This window comes from Pseudopipra pipra, chromosome 9 (genome assembly GCF_036250125.1).
Source record: "Pseudopipra pipra isolate bDixPip1 chromosome 9, bDixPip1.hap1, whole genome shotgun sequence".
NCBI classification, from domain to species: Eukaryota; Metazoa; Chordata; class Aves; order Passeriformes; family Pipridae; genus Pseudopipra; species Pseudopipra pipra.
The window spans coordinates 1,336,965-1,364,799 of NC_087557.1; the positions used below are offsets into that span (position 1 = coordinate 1,336,965).

The 27,835-nt window shown below is 43.2% G+C and overlaps 1 long non-coding RNA gene across 5 annotated transcripts; it reads right to left on the bottom strand.

Annotated features, from left to right (window-relative positions):
- LOC135418596 (uncharacterized) lies at nucleotides 1–27,835 on the bottom strand. 5 transcript variants are annotated; one of them, XR_010432566.1, is made up of 5 exons: nucleotides 27,575–27,835; nucleotides 20,479–20,589; nucleotides 17,314–17,427; nucleotides 5,709–5,790; nucleotides 1–1,742 (listed from the first exon to the last, which is right to left on the bottom strand). It is a non-coding gene; the product is annotated as an uncharacterized LOC135418596 (long non-coding RNA). The 5 variants fall into 5 exon arrangements; XR_010432564.1 differs by having other exon boundaries at nucleotides 4,085–5,790; XR_010432565.1 differs by lacking the exon at nucleotides 1–1,742 and adding an exon at nucleotides 1,749–4,316.

The window sequence follows — 27,835 nt, forward strand, 5'->3', positions numbered from 1 at the left end:
TATTTTGCACTGTTGATTATGTATTCTGTGCCAGCAGCACATAAAGCTCTAAAGATCATCATTGTCAGTAAAAGTCTCATGCATGTAAACAAGGACTGAACTTGCCTGTTATTTAAGAACAGAGCTCAAGTCTGCTTTTTTGATCCAAGCCTTGCTGCTCTTACAATTTCTGAAGGTTAAGACAAGTCTGTTCTTAAACAGAAAAAAAGAGGTGACACGCACAAAATCAAATTCTGATTGCAGTCTGGCCTCCAAATCTGCAATTTAATTTAGTTGTTATTTTGTAAATGTCCTACTCGTACCACGACACACGGTAATGTCCTTGCATAATAAACAGCAGGGCATTTAAAAAGGAAAATGGTAAAGTGAAAAAGCAAATCACAAAAAACCCAAAGAAAGAAAATCCCAACAAATAAAACAAAAAACACACATCACACCACACCATTGCTGCTGCTGCTGCTGCCTTCGTCCTTCCATTCCAGTTGAAACCCATCCGAGGTTCACACAGACTGTTTAAAATTGCAATTTGCTCACAAGAAAGCCACCATTGATAAACAATGCAGAAAGGACAAATCCAGCTGTCCCTGACCCCCCCTCTGGGAGCTCATCCATGGCAGCTGCAGATTTAAGGCCCGAGATATTCAGTCCAACTCCTTCATCCATCAGCAGAAGACACGGAATGGACCCAAAAGCAGAGGACACAAACTGCAGGGTGGTCTCCTCTGTCCCCACCACGTCCACACCTGAGTGAAGAATTATTGTCCCAGCTTCAAGGAGTGGAAAGGGAAAAATATTTCTCGTGCCTGAGGGTGTTGCAAAAGTAAAGGATGGAAAAAACCAGCCCCAAATTACCTCCACAAAATCACACTGTGGTAGACACAGGAAGAGAACTGCAGATTTCTGCCTCATGAAGTGGCTCTAATGTGTGTTTTATTTGGGCCTGTTGGATTTCACTGGCACTTGGAGATTGGATCAGGCTCTAGGAAGCTTAAAATATGGAATTTAATATAGAAAGACAGACATCTATTTTCCTATTAGTTCCAAATTCAATAACTAAACCCAGCTCCTATAAAAATCTTGAATTCCAGCTGTAGCCAGACTTTTTCTCCTGTCTGCAAAGAGCAGCAGAACTGAAAATACCCAAACACACCATTCAGGAATAAAATAGGGAATGATTGTTTAAACTTAAAGATCAAATTATGTCTATGGAGCTGTACTGGGTTTTCAGGGTGAGGTTTTGGTAGGGGAGGAGGCTACAGGGGTGGCTGTAAAGCTTCTCCCACGTCCAGTGGAGCCAATTCCAGGCAGCTCCAGGATGGACCCACCACTGCCAAGGCCAAGCCCATCAGGGCAGTGGGAGCATCTCTGGGATAAAATAATTAAGAAGAGGGAAAAGTTATTTTGCAGGAGCAGCAACTTTGGAGAGAGGAGTGAGAAATGGGAGAGGAACAGCCATGCAGACCCCAAGGTCAGGGAAGAAGGAGGGAACCAGAGCTGAGGTTCTCCTGCTGCCCATGGTGCAGCCCATGGGGAGGCAGCTGTGCCCCTGTGATAATTCAAATTATTAAATAGATTGACAAAATTATTAACTTAGATTAAATCCAAGCTAAAGCCTATTCTTGTCTTCATAAGTATTTTACCCTTCTGCAGCAGTTCTCACAGCTGTGTCAAACCTGGGAGTTCTGCAGTCTTGCAGCACTGATGAAATGGTTTTGCAGCTAATATATTCACGGGCTGAGTGGCTGTAGGGTTTAAAAAAAAAAAAAAAGGGGAAAAAAAAAGGTCACCTCCATCTTTTCAGCATTAATCCATGACTGAGCACATGAGAAACAACTCGGTCATCGAGGTTAAAAGTAGATGTGTTCAGATGAACTGCAAGCAAACTTCCCAGTGTAGTGCTAATTATAGCAGGCGTGTGAACAGCTAGTAAAAAAGGGCTTTTTTTTTATGCCTTTGTTATAAAATATCTTCCTGCCATAATTAGGAGTCTGCCCAGCAAGTGGAGGAGCAGAGACATCGCTCTGCCCCGCTAGAGCTCCTGACACTGCTTTACCAGCTTCTTTCTGGCTGGAGGAAATTTAAAGGAGATTTAAAAATGAAATACTGAGTGAGGGAATGGAAAGAAACAAGAATATCTGATTTTATTTTTTTTTTAGTTTTTTTAATTTTTTGCTGAGTGATTACTCAGAGACACAAAGGCTGACAAACCATAAACCATAAAGTTTAAGCACTTTAGTGGTTGCTTTTACCTATATGAAGTGTAACTCTGTGGCCAGTTGCCCACACTAGTAACTCACCTTAGTTAAGAGCAAATTTAAGCACTTCTTTTAACCTAAAATGTCATTTTTTCGGCCCCAAAATGGGGAGGTTTGGGGTGAAAATTCCTAAGTTTGGGGGTTAATCATTTTTAATGGAGGACTTCGGGACATGGGGGGATATTTGGGGATATTTGGGGATTCAGGGGGGGGGGGAATTGGGGATATTTTGGTGCATTTGGGGCAGTTTTTGATAGGATTTTGGGAGGGTTTGTGTGATTTTGGGAAAATTTGTGGCATTTAAGGGGCATTTGTGGAAATTTTGATGGGATTTTGTGGGTATTTAAAGTGGATTTGGGGGGAGCTTGGGGGGATTTTGCTGAAATTTTGAGTGGAATCTTGATACAATTTTGCCATATTTCAATGGGACTTTGGGAGATTTGGGGAGGGGGAGGTTTCAATGGGATTTGGGGAGGTTTGGGTGGATTTGGGGACAACTTTGATGGATTTTGAGGGATTCTGCTGGCTTTTTGCCCCTGGGGACACACCGACACTATTTCCCTGATTCCACAGGAGCTGTGGACAAATGGGAACAACTCCAGGCCCTCAACCCAACCCTCTCCAGCAGTGGAAAGTTTCTGTGCTGATATCTGGGGGCACAGGGCTGATCTTTTTGTTCCATGACAAGAACAGTGTCCTGTGATTTGTGATTGCACAGGGACCCCAACACTCCATTTCCCTACAAAAACACATAAATTTCCTCCAGAAACCTGAGACCTTCTGCCTCTTAAATCAGTTCATCATCCCCTCACACAGAAGGCATTAAAAATCTGACATTTTATATTGCAACCTAATTAAAAATTTTACATATTTCAAGACTGTTTATGATATTTTGCACAAAACCACTTGTAAAACATCATGTTGGGAAGTTTCTTTATAGATGTCAATGGGTATTTTAATAAAGCATGTGATTTAATGAAGCATTTACTCTCTTTTTCCATGAAAGAGTAATTGAAATGTTAATTCAAATTGGATTGGACAGATGCAAAACCTGAGTAATTGAATGCAAACAAAAGAAGAGGAGGAGGACGACGACGATGCCAAGTTGAAATCTTCTGCAGAAACAAGGGAATTGTGGTTATCATTCCCACTCTCTAATATTTTCCTAAAGGACCTGGAAGGCTGAGAAATAATTATATTAAGAAAGCTGGTAAATTAATCTGTTTTGGGAAACATGGCTAGCACCAGAAAGGCAAACAGAGTGGAGAAATGGGGAGAGGGAACAAATCAAAAAGGCCTAATTTGGACACATCTGAGGTTGTGGCAACATCTTAAATAATACAGATGGAGGAAAATTATCTAAAACATTTGAATAAAGGAGAAAATAAGGAAGGAACAATCAGCTGGCAGTGATGGAAACCCAATTAGAGATAGGTGGAAAAACAGGGTTGAGCACTAACACGTATAGAGCAGCACATCCACGCTCCTGCTCAGCAGAGGAATTGCTCCAGCAGGAATTCTTTTCTCCAAGAAGCCTCCTGGAGCGAATTTCCAGGAGCACTATGGAGGAATTCCAGCCAAGAGAAAGTGGGAACACGTGGGAGATGGATGAGATGAGATGAGATGGGTAAAGGTGATCAGACACTTGAGTGCTTTGTTAAAAGGGGCCTCAAGGACTAAAAGATCTGTGGGAAGAGAGAAGAATTAGTTTACAGCACCTTATGTATGTTTTTTTTTTTTTTTACATTAACCAGCAGCTGAACTTCCCTTAGTCTTTATTGCAAGGTGGGGGTTATTATACAAAATGTTATCCCAAAAATGGAACAAACCTGGATCTCTGAAGGAAAAATGAGCGATTCCTCGTGGGCAGCTGAACCGTGGCATTATTGGATAAAGAGGGAAAAAATGAGCAGAGATTAATGGACTGAACTGCCATAAAACTCCCGTGAAAGTCTTCTCAAGGAGTGCTGGAAGCTTAAAGGAGCCTTGAAGAGGTGCTGGGAAGTGGAGAGTCCTTTTGCTGGCAGTTGGGCTTGCTTACATCATAAATCTGCTTCCCAGCTACGAATTACTGCTTGGTGTTAGATAATTTGAAGCAGAAAACTCAAACATCTTCCCTTATTTTTGTGTATGTAACTGGCATCTCAATCAACAAATGTAATTGCTTGTTTTAAAGAACATTATAAATCACTCTCCCCTCTCACTGCAGTTTTCAGAAGAAGTATCAATTTCTGCTCCTGATTTTTGAAGCTGACACGTTATTAGCGTCATACATTATGTCTAAAACAATCGGAGGAAACAGAATTGATAAAACAGAAATAGAAAGCATCCAGAAATGAAAAAAAAAACTAACCCAATAACACGCTCTGAAACATTCATCAAAGCATATTAGCAATAAATTTTAATCAGCAGCGTGTCACTTCCCATTGAGGGAAAGCAGAGAGGCTCTGCTGTTCCCACTTACTGACATCATATAATCAGCATTACAGAAAAACTGGTTATCAGGTGAACTCTCAACTTAAATCAGAAGAAAGTAACAGGATAAAATGAAAAGTGAAATGGGGAATATCAGTGCAGAGGAATGGGTGGCCAAGAAGCAAATTGCACCAAGCAGGTACAGCTACCAAAGAGGCATTAAAGAGCTGGAGTGATGGTTCAGCCCTATGGAGTCAATGGAATTCCTCCCAGCAGCAAAAGGCTGCTGGAGTGTCCCTGAGGATGTTTAAGGAGCCAGGCAGGCAGCCAAGGGTGCAGTTTGGAGCTGATTTGCCTTTGCAAGGCTTCCTGAAAATGGGCCCAGGCAGTGACTCGGGAGAAGTGAAGCATCCCGAAGATTTCCCCAGGTCAGCACTGACCTTCCCACCTTGGGATCGACTGGGAAGCTGAGCCTTTGGCTGGAAACCCGTCCCAAAAATGAGGGCTCTGGGATGCCATGATGCCATTCACAGCCAGGCTTCCCAGCTGAAAGCAAATCGTGGTTACAAAAAAAATCCCACGGTAAAAACACCAATTAATCTGCAGAGTGCTGCTGGTTTGTAACAGCACTGCAGGCAGAATGGGAGCTCCAGACAAAGGGCTGTTAGGGAGACCCTCCTGTTGAGCTACAAGGTGAAGAAAGGACCCCCTGGCTTTCCAAAATCCTTCTCAGAGAACAGTCTGGGCTCAGCTGGATCCAATCCTGGTCCCATAGTTGTCTAAAAGAGTCTATAGTGTAATTTAAGCTTTATGCTTAAAGGGTTAAGGATGGAAACCCAAATACATTTATGTGAATAAAATAAATTATTTATTTATTTAAATTGATGATGATGATAATGATTAGACTAAGAGATCTTCATCAGAATTATTTACTACACAGTACAGGGAGCTCTAACTATGAGTATAATGCATTATTTATTAAAGCAATGATATTAAAGCCAGAAAAACAATTATCAAGTAGAGATTGATGTCACTCACCCATCCCAATGGACAAATAGGAATTGTTGGAGCTCCCTCCACTCCAGAACAGTAAAGCAAAGGGTAGTTTGCCCTTTCCCACCTAAAGCCAATATTTCAAGGATGATAACTGAGCAGGACAGGTATCACCAGCACAGATATTCTCAGCAGAAGGAAACCATTTTTCACAACTCCATTTTCTGCCATTTGAGGAACAGAAACATTTAATTTTACAACTCATGGCAAAGTTTTGACTCCACGAACCTGACTTTGAGAGTCAAAAGATCTGCATGCAAGAGATTCAGCCCTTGGAGAAATGCTCATTATCTTTCACCTTAGCACTGCTATGAATTATTAGCAGTCTGTCAGTAAAGCGTGTTCTGCCATAATCCAACTTTATGATACACACAGAGAAGGTTCTGAATTATGTCTGTACAGCCAAGCCAAGTATCATGTAAGATCAAATATTCACATTTTAAAATCCATTCTCTTATTGAATACTCACAGCATTCACGCAGGAAAACACTGACTTTTCCAAAAACATAGAGCCCAAACTAATTACTTGATTAAAATTGTACACTCACAAGCAAAAATCAATTTATATGGTCGAGTGCCTCACTGCCATTTAACAACTTTGCTTTGTTTCTTATGCTATAAGTGATAATGCTTTACTGATTGAAAGAAATTACCTGCTTTGGATCATTAAAACATCTCAACATTAAAATGCAGAGATCTGATTGAGAGCTCTGCATTTTTCTTTTGCTGAAAGAGTCAGAAAACCCTCTGCTCTGTCAGACTTCATCATACACTGCTTGCATCGTTCCCTCTGTGTGCCCCACCTATGGCTATAATCTTTAATGAATGGAAGGACTTAAAAGAAAAGTTACTAATAGCATTCTGAAACTATCAATTAAAACCTGAAGTGTCCCTCCTCGCACTGAATGTCTGCCTATATTTCTGAAGGCAGGTAGTGATGGTGAGATCCAAAGTAATCCATCCTCAACGACTGCCACTCCTTGGCATTTGATTGCTCCGACACAGCAGATAAATTCCAGTGGCTTCCCTCCAATTTGAGGCACACGAGTGTGAAGAGCACGGGAATAATAAACCCAATTGCCCTGGAATGGCTGCAGGTGATGCCTCTTTTTGGGCTGTTAACACGGGCAAGTGGGTCCCACCTTTGCACCGAGGCCTCTGTGATCACAAAAGAATTTAAAATAATCCACAGACACCTAGAAACAGAGCTTAACATCAGGGCTAGGCAAATAGCCAAATATATGTGCTATAAGCTGATTAGCCACGGGCTTCCCTGAAAGGCAGTTTTAATCGAGGGTACAAAGGAGCTTTCAGACATCCCCACCTTCGTGTTCACTGACTCCACCTTGCTGAAGAAGCTGGCACAGTTTTCTCCTCGCCTAAAAAACATGTCTAAAAAACATAACTGAGAGGAATGCAAACCAAAACCAAGGACAAAAGGCAGAGAGGACGTGAAAATATTTGCCGAGAGCAAAAACCGAAGAGAACAGAGAAACGATGCAAAACAAAAGAACTCGTTAACAGAATCACCCCCAAATAAAGGTTAAGCAACAGTGAAAAGCTTTTATCTTCACCCTACATGGAAATCAACTCTAAAACCCCTTTTGCTACAGGAAGTGCCAATCCCCCTCCACATGAAACTAAAGGCCCTTTTTTGAAATTCCCTGCTCCCCAAGGGAACTGATCCCAGGGAGGCAATCTTAGACTACGGCTAATGTAAAAGTCAATGGATTTGCAAGGGGACATTCTCTTCTCATCAGGATAAATCAAAGATATGGTTTCAAAGGGGAAAAAAAAGATCCTACCTGCTGCATATGAAAAGACCTCATGCGTATTTAAGTCTGTGCTGCATCACAGCTCACACTGTCCTGGGCCTGCCAGCTCTTCCCTGTGCTTGTCTTTGGAACAGCCACAATTCCTTCTGTATTTCAGTCTTTTCCCAGGCCCAGGATTCAAAGCTAAAAGAAGAATCATGAGAAATTATCCCCCCAGCTTCTCAGCCGAGGATGCTTTAACTTCAGCTTGAGGCTTTCAGCCTCAAAATCAGCATTTTGGTGTTTCCAGAGGTGTGAGCACACCCTGGGGTTCCCTGGACATCCATATGGACAGGGGGCCAGGCCACTTTAGAGATCCCACCTACTGCAGGTCCAAACCTGTAAAGCAAAGCCAGGGAAGTGTCTCCTCTTGACCCCCTGTAGGGGAGCAGCGTGGAATCCTCAGGGCACACAAAATCAGTGTCACCCCACTTTAAAACCCGAATGCTTTTCAAGTCTGAATTGTTGGAAAATGAGCTCTAAGCCCCTGGAATGCAGCTTGGATTCCCAAACCCTAATGAGGCTTCATGGTATTAGTTCCAGTACCCTAGTGTACATTTTATCTCAGATACACCTATTCCTTTTCTCCACAGCCCTGCAGTTGTAGCTGAACCCAGGATTTCAACTCACTCTGTGTCAGAATCTACCAGGAATCGCTTTTTCCTCTCATAGTCCCTCTGCCACATTCCACTTCCAGAGGGATGCAAATTAATTTGGGATTAAAGCTATTATAAGACCCAGTACTGCTGCATAAACCCACAACCTACTGAATAGACAGCAGGTTTGCAAATTATTTATCATCATTTTCAGTCTCCTGGGAGCAGGAAACAGGCTCATTTTATGCACAGAAGGTAAAAGTTCCTATTTATTCCCCTTTCATTTTTCCTCCTGTTAGCCAAGCTCTCTTATTGAAAGCCTAAACCGAAGTTTTTACCCTTTCTGATGCTCCGATATGCCAGTGTCCCGGGGTGAAAACTTCTCCCAAGCCTGACAAATGATTTTACTCAGTGACTTTTTCCCTGTGCAGGCTGAGAGCTGAGAGGACCTGGGCCAATTAGGGCACTGCAGAGAAGTGCTCTTTGCCAGGAGCAGAGAGGAGAGGTCAGATGCCACGGTGGAACTCTGAGCATCCCTCCACCAGGTCAGCTGGAGCTGCCCTCCTTACCTCCACAAACCTTTTCTAAAGGCTCCTCTTTCTTCTTTTAGCAGCTGAAACGGGCACAGAGCAGGTGCCCCCCAGATGTCACAGGACTCCTGTGGTTGCCCCATTTGGAAATGTCAACCCTCTTCCCTCTGGCACAAAAACACCCAACTGAGTGACCCCAAGGACACACCAAGCTAATTCTGCCATTTATTAGCCTCATAAATATTTCTGAATACTCTGCTCCTTGCATGTACCACTTTCCATGCATTACTGCCTGTGGGAATTTAATGAGCTCTCCATTAAGCCCTGAATTCCCTTCCCTTCCAAGCTGGGATATCCATCACACTTTGCCACAGCTCCCCTGGTTGGCTTAGGAAAATATTTAAACCTCTGACCTGTGTCTGTTTTCAGTGACATCAATAAAACCCTGCTTAACTAATTCAGTGGAATGTCACAGAACCACAGAGCCATGGAATGGTGTGGGTTGGAAGAGACCTTAAAGCTCATCTCGTTCCAACCCCTGCCATGGGCAGGGGACACCTTCAACCAGCCCAAGAGAATGACACCACCAGAGTTTCATTCTTGTCAAACTTGATCTCAGTCACTCATTAGGGCATGTGAATTTTTATTTAAAAGACAGACAACCATATCAGACAGAGATAAGGAGCAAATCCCATCAAATTTCTGAACACAGTCGGAAATAAAAACTAGTAAATTATGGTAACCTTTCAAACAAACAGGCACTGCTTAATGAAGTTACTCAAAAAACCCAAGGGAGATAATATGGGAACCATGACAAAAATACCAGCACTGTTTAAAATCAAATCTGCATCACATCACTTGCATTAGATCAGATGTCAACTAGAAGTGTATCAAGCACAAAAAGTGATAATTTTTTTACTTATTAATTAGCATTACTTGTTTCCTTTTCCTTTCACTGCTGCCCAGTGTTGAGAGAGGGCTGCTCATTTCATAAGATCATCAAATCATCAAATGGTTTGGGTTGGAAAGGGTCTTAAATCCCAGCTAGTGCCACCCCCTGCCATGGGCAGGGACACCTTCCACCAGCCCAGGTTGCTCCAAGCCCCGTCCAACCTGGCCTTGGACACTTCCAGGGATCCAGGGGCAGCCACAGCTCCTCTGGGCACCCTGTGCCAGGGCCTCCCCACCCTCCCACCCAACAATTCCTTCCCAATATCCCAATATCCCAATCTAAACCTACTCTCCTCTCCTCTGAAATGAAACAGCTGAAGGGCAGAAAATGCCAAGTAAAGAAATCCCCTTAGGCAACACCTTCACACAACATTTTGAGTTCCTTTTAAGGGGAAAAAACCCCCAGAAAACAAAGTGTCACGGGCAGATTTCCAGACCTGAGGGGGAAGGAAGAAGAGATGCTGGTATTTTATCTGTTCCATGGAGGTAACATAAGTAGGTTGAATGCCTTACTCTGCCTAGGTCTGAATCCTGACTCCTCTAAAGGCAAGAACCCCTTGGCACAGCCTCAGACACATTTATATGCAAGGAAGCTCCTGCTAACACTGCTTAACTTTACATAATAACCATCTACTGCAGGAAAGAACTGGAGTATGGGCAAGTATTCCTCCCCTAGGCAAGAAAATCAGCATTTCAGATCCATTTTAAGTACATTTTCGAGCCTTCAAAACGAAAATGTTCCATTTTTCCCAGTCGTGGGGCTGGGGAGAGGCACCTCCAGTAGTTCTACCCACGTCCCCTGGGAGCACAAGTTCACAAACTGTGGGCAGGAACTTCAGGGGATGGAAAAGATAATTAGAAAGTGTTATTGTCCTTTGTATTGTTTTCACAGCTGAGGTGTATATATATATATATATAAAACCATACATATTAAACCAGGGACTTAATTTACTCACAAAGAGAGTAATCTCTTCTTTTTGTCAGAGAACTCACTAGATTACAAATTTCCCATCAGCTTCCCTGGCATCTGCAGTTGTTCTCTGCTTTCATGGACCAAGCAGAGCGAGATGGTATTTTGAAGGAATTCCACATTTATTTTGAGAGATGAAAGGGAAATGTCACTGGAGGAGTGAAACATTAATCTATGAAGAGCTTTAATGGGAAAACCCAGGGCTTTGGAAAGAAAATGGTGGGAAAGAAACCAGGTGGGAAAAAGGAGCTAAAATCCTAATATTACCACAGGGTCAGCCTTCAGAAACACATCTGAAATAGGGCAGCAGGGCAGGCTGGGAAGACTGAATTCCCTAGGAAACTGTTCTGGAATATGCTGGCATTGGATACAGAGGCTAGAAGAAAGAACACACATCAAATAACTCCAGGATCTGTGGCTGCAAGAAAGAGTACATACTTTTAAGAGTTCCTTGATTTTTAATTCCAGCCTAGGGAAGCCCATCTGAAGGAGCTCAGCTGACCCTGCTCAGGCTGCAGGTTTTCACTTGGATCCACTTCCAAACTCCAGACTCGAGGCAGGTCCCAACCTGAGGGTGAGTTTCACCCACTGGAAAGTAAAAGTTAAACCTGCAAGAGAGAAATCACAGGTGGGAAAACCACATTATTCCATGGCCTTTGATCCAAATGTGGTGAGGCTCAGAGATGAGCACTGAGAGAGAGAGAGAGAGATCTAGAGAGAGAAATTCAGGATGTCTCCATGAAATGGAATCAAAGGAAATCAAGAACAATAAATACATCTTATACACTCATGTATGATAAGGGAAAATTACCTCACTCTTGGGGGCTTTTCTGATTCAATAATTCAGATTTATTCGGGTTTATTCTTTAGTAGCAGGACATCAGAAGAATATCTGTGATTTAATCTGTCTGTGTGCAGTTTACAGGTGGTTTGTGATGCTGGAAACCAGAAAAAAAGGGAAAAGAAGGGAAAAGAAAGGACTCATCCACCATGAGCTAATGTAGGAGTCATGGATTTGCTACATTTCAACCTCTGAAAGTTGTGCAGTCTCATTATATTCAAAGAGTTCAATCCGCTGATGAGACATGAAATAAAAGGATTTTTTTTGTATTGTTTCCCTTGTTATTATCACTCTCCCACTCTCAGGCCCACAAGCTAAAAACCACAAAAAACCAACACAGTCGGGGAAAGGACAGGAATACTTTGAACATCTGTTCTTGCCCACAGAGGAGAATTTATCTAAGAAAAAGGTAAAATAAATTGTACCGTGTTTCTATTTCCACTTGAAGAAGAGTTTCTGCAGATCCCAGATTCTGCACTAGTTTGTAACTCTCCATATTTGCAAAGAAATCCCTTGCTCTGGGTTTGCTTGGAACTGATTTTTCTCTTTCTTTTTTCCTTGAAATACCTCCCCTTACACACAATAAATGGGGCTGAGCTTGAAATTCAGGTCAGATATTTGAAGCCAAACCCTCTGTGTGAATCCCAAACTTTTTTGATTAACATTCCTCAAATTCTCACTATATGTAGTCAGACACATAACTAGAGAGGGGGGCTGGGGAGAACCTCTCAAACTTTCTCCTCCAAGCCCTAAAAGCCTCGTTCATGCCAAAAGAGCAGCTCTTCAAACATTTTCCTGCCCTTTTCCCTGCAAACCTTTCATTTTTGGGCTCAGTGGATCACACAGTGATTAGAGAAGCTGCAACAGTGCTCTGGGTCTCCTCTGCCCCTGCCTTTGCACCCCCAGTGAGATATAACATTTGATATTTAAAAAGCTGGTTATGAGCACATTCTGGGAAAATTCTGCTAGAAAAGGGTCACATTTGGCTCTTTGCTGTTGATATTTTGATTCTCTGTTTGGTTTTTGATAAAATGCTGCTGCTGGATGATTGGAATGCCAGGGGTTAGCTGAGCACATGATCCTCTGCCCACCTCAATCCAGACACTGCAGCACCACACCAGAAAAATTGCCTTGTTTAGGAAAGCGTGATAGATTCTATTTCCAGAGTTTGGCTGCCTTGTTTGGGTGGTTTGGGGGGGTTGGTTGGTTGGTTTCTGCAGGTTCTATTTAATCCCCTCAGTTTGTTATTGATGAGCTCCACTGCCCACAGGCTCAATCAGCAAACCATTTATGCACCTTTAACTTCTCTTGACTCCCGTGGACCCTTCAGGATGAGGAACTCACTCAGATGTTCCTCCAAATTGGAGCCAGGCCTTTTTTTTTCCTTCAGCAGGGGCAGCTGGAACAGCTCTGAACCTCATTCCTCAGTCTGAAGAGGAATGGACTGATTTCCAATTAAACCACTTTATCAAATCTTAAAATATTCAATAAAGCCACTCACCAGGTTCACAAGTACAAAACCAACATTGTTGCTTTGCCCTGATTTCCTCAATAATAAGAAGATGTGATGCAACACCAAGGGAAGCACTGTTTGAAATGGCCACAAAGCACAAATGTGGAACCCTTGGCTATTATATTTTCCATTTTACATCCTTGTTCTGTGCTTTGTCAGAGACATTTCTGTCAAATGCTTTTCTGAAACGATATTTTTCAACTACATGCAATTAATAAGAATTTAGAATGCTGGCTGTTCCTGAGACACAACATAACTTTTACAGTGATTTCCTTTCGATACTACTCCAAAATTAAATCCCTGGAATTTGAGAGACAAAGGTTATTATCAAAGCTCTCAGACAGAATAATAAGCTGATACCATTAACCACCTTTTCTGCAAAGTGGAAACAACAATTTTTTGTAGGAATTTCACATTTACATACAACTAGTCTGAACTAAATGTTGATCCCTTAATAAGTAAAATCTGCTCACTGGGGTTGCAGAAAATGAGGGTCTTCAGGGAAACTCTTAAGCATGGAAGCAAAGTACAGCAAAAAGAATCTATGGCACTGTTACAGGGGTCCCCAGTTAAGTAAAAAACTGTCCAGTCCACATTGGCCAGACTGGAAAAACCATAAAAGCTCTTACACTGTGCTACACATCTCAGTAACCTCAGTGAAACCCACAGGAATTCTTATATCCTTCAAAATTTCTGCCTAAAATGGATTATCTTCAATAAATGGATCATATTAGAACCAGTGCCTGGGAAATTAGAGGGTTTATGACATTTTGTGCACGAGTTCCCTCACTCCCAAATTGTCCTTCATTCTCCCTCAATTCCTGCTCTATTGACCAACAACTGTGCTTCCCAGAAAACCAGCTGGATTTCCCCACTGTCAGAAGTGCTCTGGAAACAGCCCTTGAGACTTTCTAAACCATCTCCCATAAATGATCTGCTGTGCTCGAGTCATTGCACAAAGAGCTTGAGAGGGTTATTGTCTCCTCAGCACCTCCAATAATCACTTTAATGGGAAATACAGGGAAAGGTGTTCAAGTGATGAGGGTTTTTACTCCAGGCATTTGCTCCTGGAGTGGGAGAGCTGGCTCTGAATGCAGCAGGTTTTCCTCTGCTTCTCTACAAGGGATGTAAAATCTGAAGAAGCAGATTGTAACAAACAGCACTCAGGAACAGGGGATGTGACACAGGCAGGAAAATAATGCCAAAGGACACGTGCAAACCCCAATTTTCTGTGAGTCTTTGTGATTCTGGAGTAAATAACATTGTGTTTCTGCTTGAAGCAATAAACACCAGGAGGAACTGTCCAACACAAGGGAGCAGTTGGTTGTTTATGGGGCCTGAGTTGATCCTCACTGTATGATCTGTGACCGTGACACACCACTGACAGTCACTGAGGGGATGAAAACACCACTCCCCTCTTCCCCCCCCCCAAAAAAAAATAAATTCCAAGCCTTAATGATTTTTAAAAGTACAAAAACTTGCTTCTCATTTCAATTTTTCATAGAAACCAAGGCCAGATAAACCTATAACAAAATAGGTAAATGTTATGAGGCTGGAAATCACAGAATCCCAGAATGGTTTGAGTTGGAAGGGACCTTAAAGCCCATCCATTTCCATGCCCTGCCATGGCCAGGGACACCTTCCACTAGCCCAGGTTGCTCCAACCTGGCCTTGGACACTTCCAGGGATCCAGGGGCAGCCACAGCTTCTCTGGGCAACCTGAGCCAGGGCCTCCCCACCCTCCCAGGGAAGGATTTCTTCCAGATATCTCACCTAATTTTCCCCTCTGTCAGTTTGAACCCATCACTCCTTGTCCTGTCACTACAATTCCTGGTGAAATCTTGTGGTCAACTAAAGGCTCAGTTCAGGTTTCCTGAGGAGTTCATGGTCCCACTGTGAAAAGCCTCACTGTGCTCCCAAAATTCCCTCTTCATGAACCCCAAGAACTATTTTATGTTCATTACCCAACTCACGATAAAGCAGCAGAGAGCGGGGAGTTATTTGGGTGTTCTCTAGAATTATGGCATCATTAAGGTGGGAAAAGACCTTTCAGATCCCCAAATCAGATGCTCAATGCAGGCCCACAACCATGTTCTCCACTGAACCACAGCCCAAGCGCCACAGACATCTAATCTGTCCCCACCCCACTGCAGGATGAGCTCAGTTTAATTTTGGAGGCTGTAAAAGAAATCCAGGCAAGTAATAAGAAGCAGAAATCCCAGGCAGGTTCCCCCCCTTGCCAATGCTTTTCCACACAGTTTATTTCCACACCTAAGTACCACAAAAAAATCCTAATTTCTCAATGGCTCTGCTGTAAAGAACTGCCAGGAGTCAACTGGTTTTGCTATTTTTTTGTTAAAGACACAGAAAAATAGTCCCAGAGCAGAAAGCAGGACAGCACAGAGGTCACACTGTCTCCCTTCCACATGGAATACTAAACCATGAAAAAATTTAGATAATTTATGCTCGTGACAAAGGTTGTAACGAGAACAAGAAATGGAAGAAACTAATTCTTCATATGGGAAACAGTAAAATTATAATTCACTGTAATTGCTGCCTTAGATTTTAATTTTCTGGTTCCCCTGGGCTCCATAGCAGGAGAAGCTGAAGGACCTCCCAGAAAAATTAAAAAGGAATTTATATCCATGAAAAAAATTGACTCATAAATAGTTACAGATTGTATTGCGAGTTCTCATCAGACCTGATAAAAGCAAAGCAGGAAGTCTAATTTAGCTTGTCAGAGCTTTTTAATAACGGTCCTTTCAATTAAAAATCTGAGAAATGCATAATTGAAAACTCCTATTGTTTCCAGTAAACAAAATTGTGGAAAGAGCTGCTGGAAAACAACACCCCAACCAAATCTATTCTTCCCTCTGATCTGTTTTCTCTCCAACTTTACGCAGTTTCGAGCTCAAAGACTGAAATAAAAAGCAACCCATCATTAGCCCAGAGAGTGCAGCACGTGGAGCAAAATACAGATAACAGGAGCCTTGTCCTGCCAGTGCCCAGCAGGGACACCACACAAAGCTCACACATTCTGCTTTTGTCTCCAAAAATGTGTTCACTGTGATGACAACAGAGAGCTGGGAACTGGGAAGCTGCTGGAACTGGCCCCCTGCTATTTTAGGGCAGCATTTCTGGGCTCACACAGGTCTCACTTGGTCTGCAATCAATGAAGGGAAGGAAGGGAAGAGGAATCAGTGAGACAACACCCACACCCAGCCAACTTTCAAATCCCACCAGTCAGAAAGCCTCAGCTTTTCCACTCTCTTCCCCACAGCAAAAAAAAAAAAAAAATCCCCCACAACTGTTTAACAAAAGCTGTTGGGGTTGTTCAAACCCCTTTCCCAAACACAGGGAATTCCGAGGTGGAATGAAGCACCTCGAGGAACACTCCTTCTTTCACTTGCTGCCTGTCAAAGAGCAGCTTGGCAGCATCCCAAGGAAATTCAAAGGAGGCACATCCCACATTTCACAAGTGCTCTGCCACAAAATGCTGCTTTGCCCACTTCTTCAGGGCCTTGGTTTCAGCAGCAAGGAAAAAATAAAAAGGAGAAAAATAATAAGAAAATTATAACTGAGAAATGACAAAGTTTGGGTTTTTTTCTTAAAAGGAACCAGATTCCTTGGCATTTTTAGCAGGAAGTAATTTGATTTTAATGAAAATTCATGTCATTTATCTATTCATTAGTGAAAGACGATTAGAGGGATGGAACAGCTCTCCTGTGAGGGCAGGCTGGGAGAATTGGGATTGTTCAGCCTGGAGAAGAAAAGGCTCTGGGGAGACCTTATAAGAACTTTCAGTGCCTAAAGGGGCTCCAAAGGAGCTGGGAAGGGACTCTGGACAAGGGCTTGGACTGACTGGACAAGGGGGAATGGCTTCCCACTGCCAGAGGGCAGGGCTAGATGGGATATTGGGAAGGAATTGTTGGCTGTGAGGGTGGGGAGGCCCTGGCACAGGGTGCCCAGAGAAGCTGTGGCTGCCCCTGGATCCCTGCAAGTGTCCAAGGCCAGGTTGGAGCAACCTGGGCTAGTGGAAGGTGTCCCTGCCCAGGGCAGGGGGTGGGATGGGATGAGCTTTAAGGTCCCTTCCCACCCAACCCATCCTGGGATTCTGAGGGTAACATGACTCTTCACCTCCATCCAGCTCTGAACACCCATGAAAAAGGATGGAACACTCTGGGGACAGGGAGTGCTGCTCTCCCAGGCTGAACAACAGCTCTGCCATTCCAGAGCTGCTCCTGCCCCATCCCATCAGGAACAGAGCTGCCAGTCCTACAGGAGGAGCAGCTGACAGCAAAAATGCCTCCTTAAGGATGCAAAAAGCTTTCCTCTTCTGCCCATCCTCCTCCTTGGAGGCCATCAGAAAACCAACCTGAGAAAATCGTAGAAAACTGGTTTATTTCTTGCACAAAGAGAATGAAGATTGTTGGCAGGAGCACAGATTTCTGGATAAAAATGTGGTTTTTCTCTCTCACACTCTAGCTGGCTGGGAAAATAGAAAAAAGAGACTCATTTAGCTCTACCTTTACTAAATATTTTTTTTGGTTTTGCCTGAGGTTCCTGGTTGTGCCTCTGTTTCTTATCATGCCTTTCTAATAAACTGCATAGTTTACATTGTGTTTTTTCTGTGTGCTGGATAAACCTACAGTTTGTGAGGTTTCAAACCACCTCACAAAGTTGAACCCATACTTTTGTACCTTATTTCACAGCACCTCATATGCATTTAAGGCATGTTTTTCTTATGCCTCAGCCCCATAATTGGGCCAAAATAGGGTTTGTGACCAAACAGGGTTTGGCCACAGCAGTTCCCTGCAGATTTCTCTGTCTCTCTCCAAGCAAACACAGAGTTCATCTCCCTCTTCCCACCAAAAACTGCAGCAAATCCTAATTTGGAGCCACCCAGTGCAGCAGAAAAATGTGCTTTCTGCAATAATGACACACTTAAAACATTTGAGAATTGATCATAAGTAAAATAGAATAAAGAAAGGACACCAATTCAAAGCTAAGGAATTATATCCACAATTTTTCCCAAAATACTGTGGCATGTTTGGCTCAGCCAGAACATGGTACCTTTAGGGTCAGTTCTCCCCAGCTGCAAAGTGTGTCAGTTGGAGTTGTGGGCAATAGCTTTAGTATTTTATTTTTTTATTTTATTTTTTATTCCAAAGAGGATGGTTTGCCTCCAGCTGTGAACTTCATCCAGAAGGCTAAGTATCAGTGGCAAAGAAAAGAATAAAACTGATGCACAGGACTAAACCCCTTCTCACAAGAAACAACCTGATTAGGCCTTTATTTACTACAGCATGTAGATAGATTGGAATTATTTTCTGTAATATTTTACTTTAGAAAAAAGTTCCTTTTTCGTGTTTCAATTTGCACTGATATAAGAATACATTTTTTTTTTTTTTTTAAATACCCAACACCTTAAAAGTATTTTCCTACTTCCAACAAATCCTTTTATCTAAGGGTGAGACCAGGTTGTTACTTGAGATTGTTTGCATAAAATCTCATTAGCCTACTGATTCTACTTCTAACACCTTAGGTAGTACTTCATTACCATGCAAATAAAGACAGGCTTTTCACATGTAGCTTGATGCAGGACTGATTGTTCTCTTTTAGGTAGCACCAGCAACAAAACCCTATTAATGAAAGTCATCAATAATTGTTCAACAGGTGAAAGGGATTAGATTCAAACAGAGCCTCTCTCATCACCAGAAATCTCCTTTACCCCTCCAAAACATAAATTCTGTTGAATACCATCCTCAGGAAGCTGAAAGGCACCGAGTTTCATGCTTTTCTCCCACAGAGGGACACAACACATTCAGGGGGAAATATTCTGAAATTCAGAGTGAAATCCTGAACACAACAAAAGCAGTGGGGTTTTCAGTGCTGGCTCCTTCCCCCACATCCCAGCCCTGTGCCTGTCAGCCAGTCCCAGTGATGGCACCACCTTAATTTAAACACTTCTCACATGGAAGGTCAATGCTTGAATGTGGCACACAGAGTTATGGAATGGTCTGGGTTAGAAGGGACCTCAAAGCCCATCTCCACCCCCTGCCATGGGCAGGGACACCTTCCACCAGCCCAGGTTGCTCCAAGCCCTGTCCAGCCTGGCCTTGGACACTTCCAGGGATCCAGGGGCAGCCACAGCTTCTCTGGGCTAGATGACCTTTAGGGTCCCATCCAACCCAAACTGTGCTATGATTCTATAAAATCCTACTTGGACTCCAGCAGGCTCCAAAGCTGTGTTGTTTTAACCATAACTGCCCTCCAGAAATTAAGCAGAGCATCACTGGGACTCCCCCTGGGACAGACACCCCAACAACCCCCCCTGTGCCCCAGAGGATCATCCAAACCTTCCCTGAGCTCTGGCAGCCTTGGGGCTGTGCCCACTGCCCTGGGGAGCCTGGGCAGTGCCAACCACCCTCTGGGGGAAGAACCTTTCCCTGAGATCCAACCTGAGCCTGCCCTGGCACAGCTCCAGCCATTCCCTGGGTGCTGTCCCTGCTCACACAGAGCAGAGATCAGCACTTGCACCTCTGCCTGATGACCTTATTCATGAGCAGGTTTTGCACCATCGTCCCAGCAGGTTGGGAATCAGCCACCCTTAATTCCTTGCGCAGACTGGGAGTTGAAGAAGATGAGAATTTTGGTTTGGGGGAGGCTTTGCACAAATTTCACCCCATTAATAGTGTTGCCTCTATTAACATGTCTGTGGGGTCTGAAATGGCAGCACTTGGGTGTGACCACACCAAATGCAAAGCAATAAAATCACTGCTCAGTCAGGCCCAGGGGGTTTCATACTTCATGCTGGGTTTTCTCTCAAGGTATTTTTGCTCCAGTGAAGCCAGCTGCATTTTGCTGCCTTTTAAATCTGCTTTGCGGATTTATTTTTTCCCCTCTCCTATCTGTTTCTTTTCCTGTTACTTCCCAGATCTCTGCTGAGCTCTTTCTGAAGAACACAGGGCAAGAATTCCTGCAGGGACACCTTCATCATCCCCACCTTTGAGGCAGCAGATCTCTGCTCTGTGTGAGCAGGGACAGGACCCTGGAGCAGCTGGAGCTGGATCAGGGCAGGGTCAGGTTGGATCTCAGGAAAAGGTTCTTCCCCCAGAGGGTGGTTGGCACTGCCCAGGCTCCCCAGGGCAGTGGGCACAGCCCCAAGGCTGCCAGAGCTCCAGGAGGGTTTGGACAACGCTCTGAGGGACAGGGTGGGATTGTTGGGGTGTCTGTGCAGGGCCAGAGGTTGGACTGGATGGTCCTCGTGGGTCTCTTCCAGCTCAGGATGTTCTGTGATCCCATGAACCGGGAGCAGAGATGTGCAGAGAAGAAATACAGGGATGCAACAAAAACGCTGGAAGGAGCTTCCAGCACATTTTTCATAACATGTGCAAACACAGGCACAGAGCAGCAGCAGCACTGGAAACGTGGCTGTGAGAGACAGTAAGAGACACACCTCTTTGAGCAGAGTGCCAAGTGAGGGGAAAAAAAATAAATTAAAAAGCCCCCTAAGATTTTAAGTGAAGAAAACTCTTACCCATTCATCACAAAGTTAGGATCAATGGAGCCTTTGTGTAAGCAGACAGGACTTGGCTATGAATTTCTCCTGCCCAAAAAAGAACCTGGAATAAAGAAAACATCAAGAAACCTGTCAGGTAAAAAAGAGAAAACCATTTTGATCACACAGTAAAAAGCATGTGCACTGCATTTTTGGATTTTTTTTTTCCTAACAGCTCTAGCAAGTCCATTTATTGTTCACTTTGTCTGCTCCTTGTTGGCAGTGAAAATAGAAGGAGGAGCAGCAAGATGTGTGTGGCTACTGTATTTATTGGTGTCCTCAGCTAGTTTTGCCATCTTCTGCAGCCCAGAGAACTTCTAATAATTGCTGAGTTTCAAGGTTGAGCTTTTCCCTGAATTAATGAGAAGAAATACACAGTATTTGGGGAACATGTTTGTGAAAAGAGGAAGGAAATTTCATTTACATGGAATGAATTGGGCCCAATTTCTGCAGCAATTGGGAGCTGAAAGGCAGAGCTTTGCTATAATGCAGTTTGATTACCATTGTTGGCTTCCTTTTCATTACTTTATCCAAGAAGCAGCAGAAAAAGCTAAGAATATATTATCAAAAACTCCAGCAAGGTGAGGGGGAGAAGGACTGAATACATGAAATAAAAAAAATTTAGGTGTTTTGAGAAAAATCTCCTGCTTAGAAGTAAAGGGTTTACTGTTGCTTAATCACCAAGAAATAAACATGTAAGAAATTCTGTTCTGTCTCGTAAAAGCAAAGCAAATTAATTCTGTAAGTATATCTATAATAATGGTGATATTACACAACTCAAGCAAAACCAGCTAATGAATCCCACTGACTAAAAACACCTTGTTCAGTTCTTAACATTCCAGTCACAACTGCCAGAATTTCCAGTTCTGCTGTCAGAAGACAGAGATGGCATAAAAGGAAAAGCAAAACTCCTAGAAAGTCACGTGTAATATTTGCTAATCACTACAAATCGAGAAAGATTTAAGAATTCTCGTGCCTTCAGCTGCCAAATATCATCTGAGAGGTATTAATGCTTTCTAAGACCCTCATTGCCCTTTCACTTGCAAATTTTAGACAGGATTACATTTCCTTGGTTGGTTTCTTTGCACAGAAATTGTGCTCTAAGCAAGTAATCAGTATTAAATGATTAACACAGACAAGAAACAAACAATACAGACAACTTTCTCTGTGTTCTCTTCTTTGATGCACTTCAGAAAACAAGAAAAATTAAGAAAGCTGATGGGAAAAAGCAGTGCCAGAGCTTACCCTGAAAATCTGTGGCTCTTTCCTTTGGGATTTTTTGTTTGTTTTCCATTTTTTTAAAGCACTATAAACCAGGTATCAAAATTTGTATTTGACAAGTCAAACCCAAACCATTATTTTGTGAATATCAGGGACAGGGAGGGGAACAGGTAGGAGACAGAGAGAGAGAGAAGAGAGAGGGAAAGGGGAAAGTTTCGGAAAGGGAAAAGGAGAAAGAAATCAGCCCATTGGTTCTGAAAGGGTTACTTTTGGACAGGTCAGTGTTAATAAACATAAATACCACCTGGTACCCCCTTGATCCCAAGCTAATATATGTTAATACGCAATTGGGTCTGTGTCCAGGTGAGTTGTTCCTATTCCAATTCACTCTGAAAGCTATTAAGTTAAATTGGACATTTGCAAAACTGTGAGACAATTTGCATTCCTGCCTAGAAAAATCTATAGTCTGAGTAAATCACCCTCAAAGCCTCCTCTCTGTTAAACTAAAATACAAGGCTGAATATTAAAAAGCAAAACTCACCTGTTGCCAGCAGTGATGGACTATCTTTGCTTAAAAGACATTGCTTAATTAAAAACAAATGGGGTTAACATGAATTAAAGCAAGGAGCTCAAGTGCAATCAACAGTCAAGTCAATCTGAGAGCGGTGTGACCTTTAAAGGAGAATGTTTTCACTTGTTAAACACATTTTGGGAAAGAAATATAAGGTTAGAAAGAAAAAAAAAAAAGAAAAGACAAGGGGCTGTTAATAGGCTGTGAGAAAAGACTCTCTAGAAAAGCAATCTTGCACCTGGCAAGTAAGGCAAGGACTTATATTTTTAATGAATATTTTCTGTGCACTTTCATTTCTCCTCTCTATATTGTTGTGCCCAACTGCCTAAAGTTAAATCAAAAGAGGCACTCACCGGGGACAAATAACCCAAACGAGCCTAACAACAACAAAAGCACTGTTATCCACAGGAATAGCAAAACTTCTAAGGAAAAAACAAAATCAGGGGGCCATTAATTAGAAAATTAGTTCAAAGCAAGCCAGCAAGGTTTATTTTTATGTGTAAAATGGGAATGTTGCTGTTTACATCTCTCGGAGGTCTTTAGTGATGCCGACTGTGAAGAAAGTCAGAAATGCTCAAAAATAAAGGGATTTTTTCCACACTTCAAGGCTCAGTGGCAGAAGAACCAACAAATTCCCTCTGAACTTCTCCACCAGCACATGAATAATGGGGTTTACTGGGGAAAGGGGTATGAGAGAACAGCTGGGTGTGCATCTGGCAGCCAGCCAGGAGTCACCTCAACCCACTGTTTACCCATAAAGGTTCCTAAAAGCTTGGGAGAGGTGTCTTTCCATTCTGAAAATTCCCAATAAAGGAGGCTTTGGAGGATGCCACGCTGCCAGCCCTGTCCCCTGGGGAATTTCCATAGGGCAGGAACACAGGCCTGTGAGGAACTTCCCAGGGAATGAGTGAGATGAGAAGTTTTATAGCAGAAAACTTATTTCGTCTCTCACAACTCGCTTGATTGCTTTTTCCATTATTATTGGAAAGTCATTCCAGAACCTCATTTCCTCTATCTGTGAGCAAACTTCTGAAGTCCAGCCTGAATTTATGAGCAGACTATTTGAAACCACTCATTCTTATGCTAACATTTCCCTATAACTTTCTCCATTGATTACTTTTCTCTCTCAAGTGCCTCTCAAGAGAAAGTCTATCGCTGTCAACCTTAATTTCACGAGGTATCATCATATAAAATAGGTCTCCATTTCTTTGGTCAATCTAATCATTTTAGAAAAATATGGGACATTTTTCAAGACGAATGTTGGAGAGTTAGGATTTAACATGAGTAATTGCACTTTGAGTCAGAGAGCACCTTGAGGCAGGGGCAGCCTTTTGTTTCCATCCCTCCTGCTCCCTTCTTAAAAGGGACTCCTCCAAAAGATGCTTTAACGAGTCTGAACCGGGCAATAAAACCTTAGAAACACGTATCATCAACAAACAAAATAAACCAGGAGCTGTCCTCTGTAATACAGCAATTTTCAAGGGTTGAAGCACGCGACTCTTCCCTTTCTTTCCAAAACAAGGTTTATGCACATCTTTCTTTTCTCAGTCTCAATTTAAGACTCTCTTCCAGGGAATAAAAAAGGTTACAAAGACTAACAGTCATTTTCTCAGGAAAGTTTTCAGAATTCCAGATGGAAGGTTGAAAGGTGGAGATCAGGTGTGTCACGCACAGTTCCCAAAGCCAGGAGAAGGACTGGCACAAGGAGTGCTCTGTCTGCACACTGAAGGAAGAAAATACAGAGGCCTTCATTTACTTCACAAAATAATCTTTAAAGAGAAGAGTTTCCCACTATACAAAGTGTTCTGGTGACACCTGCAGATTCCAAAATACCAGTGGGTTTTAGACAAGTCACAGATATTTTTTGTGTCTACTCTCTGTGTCTTTTCTGTGTGTGGTTTCCACGGGTCATGTTTAGACTAAAAAACAATCATAATTTTTCAGGTGTTTGCAGGATCCTGCCTTTGGGCCTGGAAGACCCTCAGGTAACTGCACCCACCCCACCCCACTGATGGGAACTTGCTGGCCCTATGGAATGCTGTCCTGGGATAGGATGACACCGTGAGTGAGTGGGAATGGTAAGAAGGGCAATGCCACACAATTTGATCTGCTCTGGGAAACCACAGACACTTCAACTGAAGCTAAACTAGCAAAAAAAAAAAAAATAGTCTTCATGAGCATTTTAGAGCTGCTATAAAACAGGGGAAGACAAAAGCTGAGCTAATTTAGTGCTTTGCGAAAGGTCACATAAGGTTTGTGTCAGACAAGAACACAACCCATTTCTTCCACAACCACAAACACGAGGCCATTCTTTCCTTCTCCAGACCAAGGTGATTTGTCTGTCCAGGTCCTAATTTACGGAGAGAGATCACCCATTTCCACTCCTTCTTTTCAAAATTAGATAAAAGTTGGAAATCAGGTTGCACGTGGTGTCCCCACAGAGATTCACTGTCATCTGAAGTCTCCCTGATGTGAGGAGCTCAAATTAATTTACTGTCTTTCCTGGTGTAGGCAAACTATAAACAACATCATTTACTGTGACCCGAGGTGCTGCTTCCCCTTCTTATTCTTCAGACATGTTTTAATAAGCTTCAGAGAAATCCAAATGCAGGAGGAGACACTGAGTGACAAGAATAATTTACTGAGACTTGGAGATTCACATCCCTCTTGATTTTAACACAATGGCAGCTTTCACTGCCTTTAAAAAGGAAACTGAGGAGCTCTGCACTCTGCAGTAGCCAGGCTTAAAACTCTCTCCAGGCACTTTCAGCTCCTCTGAAGTGGTTCTGTGAGAGGCAAACACGAGGTTGCAGAGCCAGGAGCACCACAGTCAGCACTGGGACCAGGAGTGGATTTAACACAAACTGCCAAAAGGGGTAAATGAGCCCCAAATCCCCCTGTGTGGAGTCAGAGGTGAAATAAGGAATGTAACAGAAGCACTTGCTGCCAACAGGATCCACAAACCTGGCAGAGCAGCTGCTCTGTACCTGGGCTTCAGGGAGACTTTGGGGAGCCAAGAAGAAAGTCCAAGCCTTAAAAGCCAAGCTGTCCATCCCCACCCCAAACCTTTCCTCCCTCAAGTGTTTTGAGAGCATTTACTTCACTCAGGATGTCTGGCTCTGAGTTGCAGCCCTTCCCCACAGCTTTGGAAGGTTTTGAGAGTCTTTCTGAGGTTACAACAGGAGCTCATTAACCTTCTCCCTGTCGGGAGAGGAGAAGGAGAGCAAGTCACCTCCGAGGAGGATCTTCAGTTCGGTCCTCTTATTAAACTGATGTCTGGCAAGTCAGGAGAGGAGATCCCACCTTCACACAGAGAGGGTTGTGGAAGATCATCCTTTGAAGGCACGGCAGGATGTTCTCAGGTCATACATGTGCCGTGAGCCCCACTGAGGAATGAAAATGTCAGCAACAGCAGCCTCCTGGAACACTCCCGGAGCAGAGAAAATGTGATATTGTTTATTGGCATCATTGCTTTTGCCCAGAGCACCGACAAAAAACTTAGTTTGGACAAAATACCAGTAAATGAAACATGAGAGAAATAAAATGTTTTATTTTTATTATCATTGCTGTTCTTATTTCAGAAGGAAGTCACGAGGGGGATTTGCCATGAAACACTGGTTTTCTTAAAGACCTTCTAATATCAGACTGAAACTACAGCCAGCCGCCACCACCACGGGAAGAAAAAGAAAGCCAAGGCTCTAAGGAAATTGCAGCACTTAAGGACACTTCGGTTTTATCACCAGGCAGGGGGGAAATGCCTGATTTCCTGGTGGCTGCTCTCTCAGCCTGATCACAGTGAAGGATACTCACCCTCCGACCACCCTGCTCAGCATCCCTTTTGACTCACTCCTTCCAGCTATTAGCAAATCCCCAGGGAGTGTTAATTGCTGGCTAATTCCAGGCTGGCTGCCACTGGCAACGCTGAGATGCCAAAAACATTTAGGAGCACTGATGTCCAGGATATTTTGGAACAAAAAAAAATAAAATGCTTTAGAGCCTTGTCTATCACATGGCATTACTTTTCCCTTCAGCAACTTTAAATGCAGTTTCTGATCCTGAAAGGACACAAACCTGGCACCTCCAATCTGCCAATCTGTGTGTATTTTGCTGGCTCAATTTATCAATAATACCAGAGTGTGAATCAAAACAGCCAGGGCACAAATGCCTGTTCCCTTCTGCCACTCAAGAACAGGGAGAATAAAATCCATTCAAGGGGTAAAGTGCACAGTTAAGGCTCAAACCTGCTACACCAAGAGGTCCCAAAGCCTTGCCTAATGCAAACCCCCTTCAAAAATACAGAGAAAAGTACAAAAGAATTTTAAATTAAGAGAGAAATACTGAGTTTAAAGCACACTCACGCATTAGTAACAGGGTTTTGTGGGGGAGTAGCCATAGCAAAATAATGCTCTAGTGGCTTTAAAAGAAAAACAAGGTGAAATCCCACACGGGTCCAGTAAAATCTGGCACTTTATTAAAGAGTGGGCTCTGAATTCACCCTCTGAGTACATCCCACCTGAAAAGCCCAGACACACAGCTATGTGTCTGCTCAAACACACATCTTAATTCCAAGTTTAAATACTTGCCATGCAAATACCAATTTAATGCCTGTAAAGCAGTTAAAATCCAACTCAGAAGCCTGTGCACAGAGTAAGCTTTATGTCTCACATATGAGGCAAATAATTGACAAGCTGCTTCCTTTCTGTAAGACAAAATGTTTATCACAGTGTTTCCCAAATCAATACCAGGGAGCTGCAGCCAACTGAGAGGCCTCTGATACTTAGACCAAGTGGTGGAAAGTACTTTTGCTCGTAGGAGGCACCCAGCAAAACTTGTGACCAAAAGGGCAAGAGAATCACAAGGGACTGCTTATAGACTGCCAAAAACACTGGAAAGGTGGCTGGCAAAATAAAAGAAACCAAGTTAAGCAGCATCATCACCATTTCCTTTTCGGGAGGAGCACAAGAGCATAAAAACATCAGGTATCAGCAAGGAAAATGGGAGAAGAGAGGTGTAGTGGGTTGACCCTGGATGCCAGGAACCCACCAAAGCCTCTCTATCCACCAGCCTTCTCGGCTGGACAGGGCAGGAAAAATATAACAAAGGTTCATAATTTGAAATAAGGCCCAGGGGAGATCCCTCACCAAACACCGTCACGGGCAAAACAGACTCAACATGTGGAAATCAACTGGATTTGTTATGAATCAAAGGCAGAGCAGGGGAATGAGAAGTAAAACTAATCTTAAAAACACCTTGTCCCCACTCTCCCTGCTTCCCAAGTCATACCTCCTGTCCCCCAGTGGTGCAGGGAGATGGGAATGGGGGTCACAGTCAGTTCATCCCAGGTTGTTCCTGCTGCTGCTCAGGGAGAGGAGTTGGAGTCCTTCTCCTGCTCCCTTGGGGTCCTTCCCACAGGGGACAGTCCTTCACCAGCTTCTCCAGTGTGAGTCCATGCCATGGCAACAGTTCTCCAGGAGCTGCTCTCACTTTTCCACGGGGTCAGTCCTTCAGGCACAGCTCCAGGACCACAAGTCCTTCCAGCAAACC